Raw genomic sequence first — 14,420 nt, 5'->3', positions numbered from 1 at the left:
GCCAAGTTTAATTGCAGAATTTTGATTATTTTATTTTTTGTGTAAAGAGGAACTTGTCAATGAGTTGGACTCAATACTAAACCTATTAGAATCCCTACAAGATTAGAAAAGGATTTTCTTTTGTTTTTTTGCTCACTTGAACATAATCCAGAACTTCCTTTCCCTTAGTGCTTCACATTTAATATACTTATCTTTGTCAAAAATAATAACTTAATATCTTTGCATTAAATTGAATTGATGAAGATAGGAAATATTACTTTTAGGAAAAGGGTCCTGCAACTTCAGGAGAAAAGAAAAAGAACATAGTCAAGTAAGTTTAGGTGGAGGGATGAAGAAATGTTCCTGAAATATATATGTGTGTGTCTGTGTGTATAAAAATAAACGGATATGTTGTTAAATGTTAAATCCACCTATTTTCCTCAATATCTATGGATTGGTAAGATTGGAACACCATAGGCATCCCTCGAAAAATTCAAAGAGCATAGACTACGCTACTACTTTTGCTGTAGGCCGAATCCTGTTCAGTGTATAGTATCTTCAAAGTTTTAGAAGGTATAGACTCAGAATCACAAGACTTATTATCACTGCATTTATTAAGAGATTCAAAAGAAAACAACATGCTGAAAAATCAATTTCCAAAAAAAGTAAAAAATGCTAAAAGATTAATTCTTGATGTAAGTTAGAATCCCATTTATAGATCTCAACTATCCTAGTTATAATCCTCCAACTAACCAAAACATCCAGTAAACTGATAGTATGGCATGCGATAAAAACAAAGCAGAATGATAGACAACTCATGAAAGCATAAACAAAGAAACATACCATAAACAGAAACTAAGAATTCTATGAATTACTGCTGCTACAGGAACTATGATTTCTTGCAAATTTCAATATACAAAAACTATACAAAGTACTTTACAACTATTTCCTTTAGGGCATCTGAGCTAGTTACACTTGCTACTTTGCACGTTTCGTGTCAGTTTCAGGTGCAGATTTCTTTCACCAGATCCCTTTGGATCAGGAGGGATAGATTCAACTAAATCTTGCTGATCACTTCCTGCATATTTCGGCCTCTCTCCTTCTTGTGGAGGACATGATGGTCCCAAGCTGTGAGTCTTCACATTTTCTCTAAAAGGGGAAAGGCCACGGGGATGTGGTATTGCATTTGGAGATACATCCCTTGCCTTACTTTTCGATCGGTTTGAGGAATTTTGATCAACATGAAATGTTGCATGCCGAGCATTTTGGTAATAATCAAAGTCTTGGGATCCCCAGGAAGGGGCATGAGTTAAATTTCTGAATTTGTTATCATCTTGAGCTATGTAATCTAAGTTTGCAATGTTAGAAGCATCAAAACATGTAAAGGAGTCACTAGATGAACGTCGATGGCCACCTCTGCGTACAGGAGTTTCCGGATCGTTAAGAAGATCATCTAACCAAGATGGTTCCTCCTCTATAAGACAACTTTCAGAAGACGTACGCTGATGGGGTGAAACCATCTCTGGATTTTGAATTGTCCTTTTGGTTGAAAGCAGAACTAGGGAAAAAATCTACATATGAAGGAGATATGCTAGGAAATGGACTTTTAGGAGGCAGTAAAGAGCTCTTTCCATTGTACATCATATTTCTCATGCTAGACGGTCCTTTTGAATTTGACATAGCAAAGAACAATAGATCCCTTCTAACGAATAAAGAAAGAAAGGAAACACTTGGTGTCATACATAAGAACGCAAAATTACCAATGTAAATCAATGCAAATTATTTACAAGCAATCTATTCTAACCCACCAGAAAAAAAGAAAGGTAAACATATAATCTGTCAGATGGAAAAATAAGCTAACGTTACAATAGTAAATCTAACTGGAAACAAATCCCATTATATCACGAGGCAAAGTTTAACCAGATATATGAAAAGTTGTATGCTATAAACCAATCAACAGAAGCTAGTTTCCCAACCTAATACCAAATGGATAAGGCCCATTGCTAATTAATACTGCACCTTCATGTCACTAACTGAAAATAGCACACCTCAATCATGGAATAAAAGTTATACAGTATTAGGAAAAACGTGTGTGCTTCTGCATCAACTAATTAAATAGGATATGGAAAAAAAACTCATGGACACTTTATTTAAAGATACTAAGAATGATTTGGTTTGGGGAGGGGGGGAGGAAGGGAACAGAAGGTGAGGAACATGTGTGTTTATCACCAACAGAGGATTAAAGAATGTATTAAAAAAGAACAAATACTCACATTAAATTTGCAAAAGAACACAAAACAAATAGACACATATTCCAAGGAAGAACTGCCATCACACGTATTATAAACAGATACACACAAAGCTCCTGGGCCTAATGGTTTCAGAATGAGTTTCATTAAAGTCTGTTGGGAAATTTTAAAGGATGACCTGATGGGGACTATTCAAAATTTCCATCAGAAGTAGATGTTTGAAAAAATCCTTTAATTCTACATTCATAGTATTAATACCAAAGAAGGCGGGTGCAGAAGAGCTAAAATATTTTAGACCGATATATTTGATTGGAGGTGTCTACAAGATAATCTCCAAATTCATCACAAAAAAGTTAAAGTCTGTTGTGGGGAAGCTGGTACATGCACATCAGATGGCATTCTTGAAGGGTAGACAAATTACAGATGCCTCACTCTTAGCAAATGAATTGGTGGATCTTGGGTGAAGCAAAAGGTTCCAAGGATTCTTTGCAAACATGACAGTGATAAAACCTCTTATCATGGCAATTGGAAATTTATTTAAAGTACTGCAAGATATGAGATTTGGGAGGAAATTGATCACCTGGCTAAGGTTTTGTATACCTAGTGTGGAGTTTTCTCTAATCATTAATGGCAACAATGAAGGATTTTTACAGTGCCAAAGAGGATTGAGGCAAAGGGACCCCTTATCTTCCTTTTTGCTTATCTTAACCTTTGAGGGACTGAACCACATGCCAGGAGGTCAAACACAAATGGTTGGTTGAGGGATTTCCAGGCTCAAACTCAAGGCATTAGAGATAATGTAATGGGACTATCCACTTGCTATATATGTATATGACTGCCTCATCTTTTGTGAAGCTGACATTTCTTAAATACGACAGATCAGGGCCATTCTTACCATTTTGAAGGCATATCTGGTCTACATGTTAATTGGCAAAAGAGCTTGGTCTTCCTTAGGGTGCTAAGATAAAAAACATGAGATCTGGAGTGAAGTTCTGGAGAGGTGTGACAAAAGATTGGCATGATGGAAAAGCCAATATTTGTCTTTAGGAGGAAGACTAACACTTGTAAGTCAGTGCTGGATTCCTTTCACTCCTACATGATGAGTTTATTTTGCCATCCCTAAAAGTGTTGTGAAGAAAATCAATCAACTTAGAAGAACTTTCTATGGAATGGCAAAAAGGAAAACAAAGGCAATAATCTAGTGAAATGGGATGTTGTTACTGTTAATAAGAAGCAAGGAAGTTTTGGAATCAAGAAGATAAGCCTGCAAAATTCATGCTTATTTCAAAAGTGGCTATGGAGGTTCTATTCTGAGGATTCACCTTTATGGAAAAGTGTCATCACGGAGAAATATGGCCTCCAAAACCACTGAAATATTGAAGTTATGGGAAATTATGGTTGTAGTGTCTGGAAAACAATCAGAAGAGTTTGGCCTTAGTTTCGTAGCAACACAGCACTAAAAGTGGGTAATGGTTTGAAGATAGAATTTTGGGGGGAGCTTTGGATAGGAGAGGAGTGTTTAAAAACTTTATATCCTGATTTTTTCATCCTTAGTTAATAGAAAAGAGCCAGAATAGCCCAGGTATGGAGAGCCCACTAGGCAGGAATTTTATATTTGGAAAAGCATTATATGGCTGGGAAATTGATAGAGTTGCAAGTCTTCTGTTGACACTAAACAACTTTCCTAGACTATCTGATGTAGCTGTAGGAACAATATGGAAGCTTCACAACAAGGGCATGTTCACTGTGAAGTCATGCTACAGGAACAAGAAAGCTACCCATACACAGTCCACAACATGGCCTTGGAAGCTTATCTTGAAAACCAAAATTCCCCCCAAAAAATATCTTGTTTTGTATGGTTAGTGCGTATGAAAGCTTTCCTAACTCATGACGTACTACAGAAAAGAGGTGACAAATTTGCTCAAGGTGTTTTATGTGTACATTGCATGCATAATTAAATAGTCATTTGTTTCTTCACTACAAAACAACGGAAAATCTGTGGAACATGCTCTTCTGTTTGCTTAAAGTGCACATTCCAAAAACTACCTGAGGAATGCTAACAGTTGGAAAGGGATTGGAAAAAGAGAATCGTAGGACTGGTGGGAAATGATACTTGCATGAATCTGGTGGACCTTATTGAAGGAAAGAAATGCAAGAGGTTTTGAAGACAAATTCAACAACATGCAGAATATCAAGATAAATAGTATTTATCTACTTTATTTTTGGTGTAAACAGAATGGAGTAGGGGATATAGAAATTTTTGTTGATTTCATAGGGAAATTGTACAACCACTTAGTCTACTTTTGTTTTTAGCTGGAATGGTGCCCTCTGGGTGTAAGTGACTTCCTCATTATCCTTGATGATGAGTACATAGTGAATACACAGTTACCTTTGCTCAAAAGGAAGAACTACCATCTTCTTTGGCAATTCTTTTGTTTTTCTCTTCATTATCCGGGGAAAGAAGATTTTTTTTGAGCAAGACTAGGGAAATAAGATTAAATGTTACAACATGTGGGAATCCAAAAATTCATCCGAATACTCTGTTAGCCACAAATCAAAGTCTGACTATCTGGTTACAGCTCCATGTACCAAGAATTTATAATAAATATGCTATTATTTTAAGGAAAGAGTCCACTATAATAAAATCAATTACAAGGGAAAGAAGCAAGTAGAATACATAATAATATACCACCTTATTCAAATGGACAACAAACACCATTTGATAACTTTGAAATAGGAAGCTATGAATAGGCCTGAATTTGGGCCTGTAATTCAGAAGAAATTTCAACAGTTTTGGAATCGGACGTTCTTTTGACGTTCTAGCTTTCGTATTTCATCAAAGTCATATTAACAGTGGTCAAAACATGTTGGTGGACAGGTACAAATTTTGAATCAATCTCTAAGAAATCGTATTACATATTTGTTCAACTCAGGAGAAAATGGCATCGATTTCGTTTAGAGTGTAAGAATGAAAGTGCATCTTCTCTTGCTTTAGCAGTAGGCAAAGGAAAACTTTGCTAAAGTGTTTGAAAGAGCACATTACGTATCAGCCAAGGCATCTCTAGATCCCTAAAAAACAAGTAGCTCAAGTCATCCAACTTCAAGGATATAAATTAAATCCCTGCCTTTTTTTGATAACCGAGAAATCTGCCTGTGACTTCGGAACAATCAAAGCCTTAAAATCAAGTCCCTGCCTCAATTGAAGAGATTGTGAAAGGAGTTGTCATTTAAAAATTGAAAACCACACATAGCAGGACAATAAGGCTTTCAACAATATCATCTCTTTAGGTATGCATCTGGAAACACTATTAAATTAGTGAACAAATATTCTATCCAAGATAACTCAAACTGCATTTTAAGACTCTCAAACGGTCAAACTTTCCTTCTAAGAGAAAAAGACACTTAGCAAGTTACCCATTTAAAAAAAATATATTCAAAAGGACAAACAGGACAGGCTCTAGAAACCTGGAATACGGAGGGCAGTGGAAGCACAGACGAGTAGATTGAAAATTGTCCAAGCAGTTATTTGGTGAACAATACGGAAAGAAAGGAATTCTAGGAGTTTTAATAACAAAAGCAGCCCTTTGCACAAGATTGAAATGAACTGCATTATCACTTTTTGCTACTAGCGTAGTTCAGAGTATATAGATGACCCTATGGCTATTGTAAACATTCTAGGGTCCTTATAAATATGAAGAAGGATCGACAGAAAGTTTTCTTTTTCTTCTTTCCTTTTCTTTATCTTTTGCTTATGCCAAGACAAAACAAGTGCGGAGGGAGGATATGATTTAAAAATTCTGGATACGATCTTTAAGCTGATGATTGATATGCAAATGTTACTTTTTAAAAAAAAAGAACAAGGAAAATAGGCACTTTGCTACCTTTCTAGGCATTTTGATCAATCTCTCTTCACTAAGTCCCTATATCGTGGAAACCCAATGTGAAACCAACAACAACTACTTGGCGTCAACCTTGTTAAATAAAACTGTACATAAACCATATTTAGGTGTGGCTAAGAGGTTAGAACTCTGGTTAGCCAGGTGTCAATAATTGCTAGAGCTAGTTACAATTACTTCAAGGAATTAGTTAAATAAGTCATGCTTAGGAGATGTGTATATATAGAAAATGTGATCACTTCATTTGATGATATAATCACGATTTACTTTTCCAAGATATTTTCTTTTTCTCTCGCTTGTCTTCTCTCACACATTTGGGTTTGACTTAAGATTTCTTAGTCAGAACTTCAGCTCGAGCTCAAGTCACATAGTAGCAGAGCAGAAGAAACTCGTCATGCGCTGGCTATGAAAAGTTTTGACCCAGTGTCTCTGCATCCTTCTAATACTCCTGATTTGATTTTAATTCCGACACAACTCACAGTTTAAGAAAACTATGGATTGGAAACAATCGATGCGAATTACTCTTCAAACTAAGAGAAAATTGTGGTTTGTAACCAATACTCGCAACAAAAGTTCATTCAAAATAGAATTTCACGAGGAACGAGAGACATGCAATGCAATTGAACTCTCCTAGATCATCAGTACGGTGCCAAAGTACGTTCTTAGAAGAATAATTTACGCATCAAATACTAATCTAGTGTGGGAAGATATTAAGGAGATTGATAAGATTAATCGAGTGCATATTTCTCATTTATATAGGGAAATTGTAACGATTTTTTACAGTGTATTGATTCTGTCGCAACATATTTTACCAACTTTAAGGAAACTTGAGCAAAATATGATGCATTAGTGCCATCATCAGGATTTGGATATGCAAACTCAAAGGATTATATGGTGCATTTGCATAGACAGAGGTTACTTCAATTCCGCAGTGGATTGAATAACTCCTACAACCAAGCGAGGAGCCAGATTCTAATAAAAACTACTAAAATGACACATAATCAAACATATGCAATAATAATTGAGGATAATTGTCAGAAGTCTAGTCCTTTCCCAGCATTAGGAAGTAAAGGAGATAATGTTGTTGTGGAAACAGGTGTCAGAAAACTTATAATGGCAAGAAACCATACACGACTGTCATTACTGTAACGAAACAGGTCATCTGAAAGAAAACTGCTACAAATTTGTAGGATGATAAGCAGAGTTCAAGTCAAAAAGGCAATATGCAACTCATTATGTGGCTGGTACCTTTGGAAATGAAAAGTTGGCACAAATACATAAATTAAAAAGCAGCAGTGACAATTCTGATGTAGACAAGTTCTGAACATGCAGAAGGAGGATGATACTATGCATCAAGCCATCAAGTAAATATGGAAGGTGCACATACAAAATGAATATTGAAGCATGTGTCTACTACAACAGTCCAGGAAGCTACAGAGGAAGTCTTGGCATAGAAGATTATTCCATGCCTCTATTAATACAATGAAAAATGTAATGTTTTTTAGCATAAAACTGTTGATTTGGCTGTGAGTAATGATTGAACTATTTTTCCTCTACCTAAGCAAAGTACACTGATATTTCCAAGGAGAACTACTAGAAGTGATAAACCATTACATCTTTTGCAAATAGATGTTTGGGCCATATTAATCTCCTGCTCATAATAGGAAGCATTGTTTCTGATACTTGTTGATGACAGTTCTAGAAATACATGGATACATTTGCTGCAGATACATAGGTGATGTTATTGTAATCTTACATAAGATTATTTTTATCATTCTATGTCGAGAACACAGTTTGATATTGTACTAAAGATTATTAAACCAGACAATGGGAGTGGAGGTCCGTAATACGCAATGCACTCATATGTTTGATGCTTATTGAATCATACATCAAAGTAGTTTTGGTTATCTCCCCAACAAAAATAGAGCGGTAGAGAGAGAATAGATACAAACAAAGCTCTGAAGTTTCAAGCACATATGGCAACTAAGTTCTAAAAGAGTGTATTACCATTGTTGTTTATATAATCAGTAGGCTAATTGCTATGATTTTTTATAGCAAGACACCCTATGAAATGTTATACAGAAGACCACCTGTAGTTGCTCACACAAGTATTTTGGATGCTTGTTTTATGCCACCATGATGGTGAGAGAGAACAAGTTTTCAAGATAGAAACACTTTATGCGATATTTAGAAACTCACAACGGCTATAAGCTAAGTTTCGTGGATTCTTCACTTTTGATTCCACACCCTTGTCGGACTCTCCAATAATACACTAGTTTTGGCGAATTAGATACACACCCCTTGACATTATTGAAGAAGTCAAGCAACATAAGTTATAAGTTTCTTGATATATCCACTAATAATTTCTTTTTACAGAGATGTCATCTTTAAGGAGGCATCTATTTCCCTTTGCTTAAGCTTCTTCTCATACACAAGTGATCCAGCCTCTATGTTTCATTATAGAGGGAGAAAGTTAGATTATCCTTAACCATTACTAGAAGATGTTGTTGAAAAATTACTAGAAAATCCAGAAGATGTTGTAGCCCCTGTTCCTAGATCTCTTTTCACTGTTGATGAGTTGGGAATATAACAACAGAAGGAGCACCACTTTCCACTGAACCTGAAGTTGTTGAACCAATGAAACCTAAACTTGCAGAACCAGTTGAACCAATGCATAAGCCTATTAGACATGCCACTCGGCCCTAGCGATGAAAAAATCTGACAGAAGAGCTGCGGAACACTTATGGTTGACAGACTATGTTACCACTAAGAAGAACGATGGAGTAACACTGTATCCACTATCTGATTAACTTCCATACAATAGACTTTGCATAAAATACAAGCATTTCCTAGAAAATATCAACACTCTCACATTCACAACACTTCACAGCAACTTCAAACGATAAGAGGTGGATTGACGCAGTGGAATTGGACATCAAAGCTTCGGAAGATAAAAAGGCATGGGATGTTTGTGGATCTACCCAAATGATAAAATGCAATTGGCTGAAAATGGATGTACAAAATAAAGTTCAAGGTTAATGGAAAAGTTAAAAAGTTTTAAAGCTAGATTTGTAGAAAAATAATACAACCGAAAGGAAAGATTGGACTATGATGGGACATTCTCTCCTTTTGCCAAAATGGTAACTATGAGATTAAACATTGCCTTGAAGTATCTAAAAGGTAGGCATGCACCAACTGGATGTGTACAATGCTTTCGTACAAGCAGACTTGTATGAAGTGTACATGGAATCACCTTAGGGATTCATGAAACAAGACAAGGAGACCAAAGTGTGCAAGTTAGGAAAATCATTGTATGGTTTGAAACAAGCATCAAGTGAATGGGATATAAAACTTAATTATAGGAGCTTCATGTTGGATACTCCAAGAGTTTATATAACTAATAATTGTCTACAAAGAACAAAAGAGAGACTTTGTAGCTATCGTGATATATGTTGATGATCTAATGATCATATAAAATAGTGTGGTTTGCATCAAATCTTATTGGAGATAGGGGTATTGAGATCCAGTAAAAGGATCCTATGTCAAAGGAAATATAAAGTTGAGTTGATTCCATATTTGAAACGAAGCTAGCGGCAAGTTCAACACAACATAATTTGATGAAGAAGTTGGAAGTGATAGGAGATGAAGTGTTGAAAGATGTATCAACATAGGAAGGCTGATTTACATAACCATCACAACTGAATCAGTTGATGTAAACACCTAAATAATCTTTTCTTACTTGTTGAATTTGCCCTAAGGTTCAACTCAAATCACACATTTAGGTGGATTCTCTAAATCAAACATTTATATAGGCACCTAACCTAGTAAAAATCACGCAATACGACTAACCTAAAAATACAAATACAATAAGAGATTATGTCTACGTTAAACATCTATCTACTATTGAATCAGGCTTAGCATACTAACTTACCAATGAAAAAACAAAATGTTTACCGATGAAAATAATGAAGATCTCAACGCAATATATTGCGGAATGTATTGCGACTACAGATTCTTCTTTTTTCTTCCTCTACAGTAAGTAGTTGCTGTGTGAATCTATCTACTTATTTCTCCTTCTCGTCTCATGTTGGAAGGGGAAAACGAGATGCCTTCTTCACACTTTTATACTCTCATCCTCAATCTTTCACCAAATTCCTTTAAAGGCCACCATTGTTTTCCCCTATCAAAACACTATGAAAATTTGACCCATTTATGTTAATTTTTAAACGAAATTGTAGATTTTTAATTAAGGGTGTGTTTGGTAGGAACGAAAACGTTTTTCTCGAAAATAAGTAGATTTATGACTTATTTTCTCATGTTTGATTGATGAATAGAAAATATTTTTAGGAAATGATTTTTAGTGTTTGATTATGAATGAAAAATATTTTTGAGAAATATTTTTTAATTTTACTAGAGTAGAAAATAATTTTTGAAATTCAATATGTATATGTATATACATACATACATATATATATATATATATATATATATATATATATATATATATATATATATATATATATATATATATATAGGGAAAGTAAAATATAAAATTTAAAATATTTTTTAAAAATATTTTTTTTGGTGGTGGGGTAAAGGGGGGGGGGGGGTAGGGGTGAAAAAACAAAAACTTGAAGTTGAAATATTTTTTTAAAACAAAATGAAGATTTATTTTGGGAGGTGGGGTTGGGGTCGAGGTAGGGGGTGAAGAAACAAAAATTTGAATTTGAAAATATTTTTTAAAAATAAACTTAATTTTTTTTTGGGAGGGTAGGTTTTTTTGGGGTAAGTGTGCTGGGGAGGGAGGGGGGGGGGCAGGGCTAAGGGTGGAGGCTAGGTTTATTTTGGGAGGTGGAGTGGGAGGTCGAGGGTAGAGGAGGAAAAAATCAAAATTTTAAATCGAAAATACTTTTTAAAAACAAACTTATTTTTTTAGAAATTGATGTTTTTTCAAAAAAAAAAAAATAATTTGAAGTTGGATAGAGTTTTGGAAATTGTTTTCCTTAGATTTTGAGAGGAGTCATTTTTTTTTATTTTGAGGAAAATGAGTTGATTGGAAACATTTTCCAAAGCTTTTGTCTCAACCAAACACATGAGAAAATCAAATACACCTTAAGTGTATAAACATCCCAAATAATTGGGATAATCTTTTTAATTTATGAAAAAAATTGAAAGTTTTGAAACCGAATCGAATAACCTTATGCACATACTTATATTTATATATTAACAATATATAAATATATTTCATAATAATTTTTAATTACAAATATAGCCTAAGTAATACGCCTTTAGTGACTAGACAACTTTGAGTTTTTGTTCTTTAATTAAATTTTGCTTAATTAAGTTCAAAATTAAAAGATATCATAATAGATACTCTATCAAACAATACAATAAAACATGTGCAAACACTTTTATTAAATGTTTAAGAACAAACAATACGACAACAAGGTTTTACATTTTTGTCGTATTGATGAAGAATTAACGTGTTTCTTCAAAAATATATTTGTGACAGAAATATTTTAGTAGTATATTTTGAGGTGATATTTCAATTAAAAATGAAAATTTAATCTAATCATACCAATACCGAAGATAAACTAATACAATTGAGATGATTTTAAAAATGACCGACCATCAAGTTAAAATTTTCAATTATAATATAAAATTTCAAAATAAACTAATGAAATGAAAAATAAAAATATTTTCTTTAACCAAAACTTCACTTGTAATATGTATATAGTGAACTTTAATACATAATTATATTAACTAAATTATACAAACAATTGTTGTATTTTTTTCAAAAGATAGACGAGTGAATAAAAATAAATATCTCAAACCCACAAAATAAAATGAAATAAGTGGCAATGCCAAAATTTGCCTTGTTTATTTATTGACTTTTATTATGTACATTAATTTTTCTATTTTAAACCATTTTCCTTTTATTTCTCTTTCTTCCTCTTTTTATTTTGTTAGTCAATGCTTATCTCAAGTCTCGACTATTTCTTTTTTTTTTTCTCTCTTCATGCAATTTATTTCTAAAGTGTATATATATATATATATATATAGTGTATGTATATATGTATATATATATATATATATGTATATATATATATATATATATATGTATATATATATATATATATATATATATATATATATATATATATATATGATGATTGTTATTTTTATTTTTTATTTTTCACCTTTTATTTCATCGGTTGGTTGAATTTTGTCTTTATTTAATCTGATTTTGCAGGAGAGACTTCTATAATGATGAATAGTAAATATTCATACGTAGTTTACTTTTACGAGGTAAAATAATTTGACATGCACAATATAATTATCATTTTTCTATTATAATTATTGATTTAGTTAATTTTTTTGATTCTTGATTATATGAAAAATACTTTTTTTCTTTGCTTCTCTTTGTAGGCTCCTTCTTTTCTATTTAACTGCTAATTAAATATTCTTTAAGATTTTTGATTAGTTAATTTTATTCTTTAAGTTTTTAAGCAAAACTTTAAAAATGTTGATGTGGCATAAAGAAAATAGTTTAACGTATCGATCTTTTTTATTTAAAAATTGATTCCATTGATATATGTATTATATATTTAAAAAAGAAAAAAATATCACCTACCCCTACTTTAATCTTCTCCAAAACCCCCACTCCACCCCATCCCCAATGCCTTTTTTCTTCTTCTACAAAACCCCACATCCCTTTTCTGTTATTTTGAATCCTTTATCTCACTCCATTTCTTCTTCTTCGAACGTCCCTATTGTACTCTATCTCACATCATCGTAATCTTCATCTTTTTTTTTCCAGATTTATTAAAAAGAGAAAAATTATTAAACTTGGTTTTGATTATACTTGAGATTTCTATCAAACAAAAGAAAATTTCATTAACATATTTTTATGATTTCAAAAATTATGATTGTTATATGTCATGAAAAAATCAAGGTTATTAAAAATGGAATATTGGAAGGATTCTTCTTCTTCTTTTTTTTTTTAACTAAAGGGTCAAATTTATTTTTAATTTTCAGTAGATTTATTTGTCCTCAAATAGCAAAGAGAGTAAAACATTGGTAAAAATTCGAATGGAGGTCCATATTTGTTGCAATCTCACATCAATAGACATTGATACAAAATGCATGAAAATTTTCTCAAATGAAACTGGTAAAAATGGTAGAAGATATTGATGTTGAAAATAAAGAAGTCATTAATAAAAATTAATGATAATCAAGCAAGAACTAAGAAAATTTCTAATAGAGATGGAACGTAGTACATCCATTGGAGAGACAAGGAAAAAAAAAATTTCAAAAATTAATGAAGAGAGAGTAGAAGGGAAGAATTTTTTTTTTTTTTTTTTAAATGATTTTCAACATGGTCCTGACGTGACAATGATGTGGCTTTGATATTGCAATGACTTGGCGCATGTGTAATACATAGTTGCCATTGTGAGACTGATTTTTCATTCTTAGGATGATATTTATTGATTTTAAATGAGATTAGAGGTAAATAAACATTGGTATAGTTAAAGTACTAAAGTAAATTTTCGTGGTAAGTTCAAGAATTTTTAAAAAAATGTGTTTTCTCTTTAAAAAAAAATAGAAAAGGGAGTTGACATATACAATATATGCTACTCAAAGAAGTATGTAGATGTAATTACGTGGATCAACTTTTTACTAATTATAATGATAGAACATTATAATGTAAGGTTAACTAATTTTCAAAATACAGCAAAATTCATAGAAAATTGACTATTAATACGTAACTTTGTGATCTTCTTATTTTAATTTTATTTATCTATTAGTTGAAGTTCTTAAGTTTTCGATTAAAATAATTAAATGGAGAGCACAACCAAGAAAGGCAAAAAGTTGTACAATATACTAATTTTTCAAAAGAAAGAATTACCAACAATATTACAAAATCATGTAATATCATGCGTATGAACATATGAATTATTTTTTATACAATTACACCATTCTAAATTAATCCTGTACCACATTTCATTTTCTATATTTGCATAATAAATTAATAACATCTTTCATAATAAATAAATAACAATACAAATCCCAATTTTCCTCCAATTATTTATCAAATTCATGACACTTACCTTTACACAAACGTTAAACAAATTCAAAAAATTAATCCATAATTTAAAAAATTAAATGGAAAGCACAACCAACAAATGGAAAAGTGGTATAAATACCACAAACAAAATTAAAAAACATCAACACACACAATTTATCTTCATAGTCACTATCTGCTCATAGTGATTGATTGTGGTTAGTTTTTCAA

The 14,420-nt window shown here is 32.4% G+C and overlaps 1 pseudogene; it reads right to left on the bottom strand.

Moving 5' to 3' along the window:
* Positions 1 to 957: 957 nt before the first annotated feature.
* Positions 958 to 3,506, bottom strand: LOC112940122 (uncharacterized protein At4g06598-like; annotated as a pseudogene).
* Positions 3,507 to 14,420: the final 10,914 nt, after the last annotated feature.

Source organism: Solanum lycopersicum, chromosome 10 (assembly GCF_036512215.1).
Source record: "Solanum lycopersicum chromosome 10, SLM_r2.1".
NCBI classification, from domain to species: Eukaryota; Viridiplantae; Streptophyta; class Magnoliopsida; order Solanales; family Solanaceae; genus Solanum; species Solanum lycopersicum.
The sequence above is the reverse complement of the archived record's forward strand: the minus strand, read 5'-3'. Positions and strand labels throughout refer to the sequence as shown.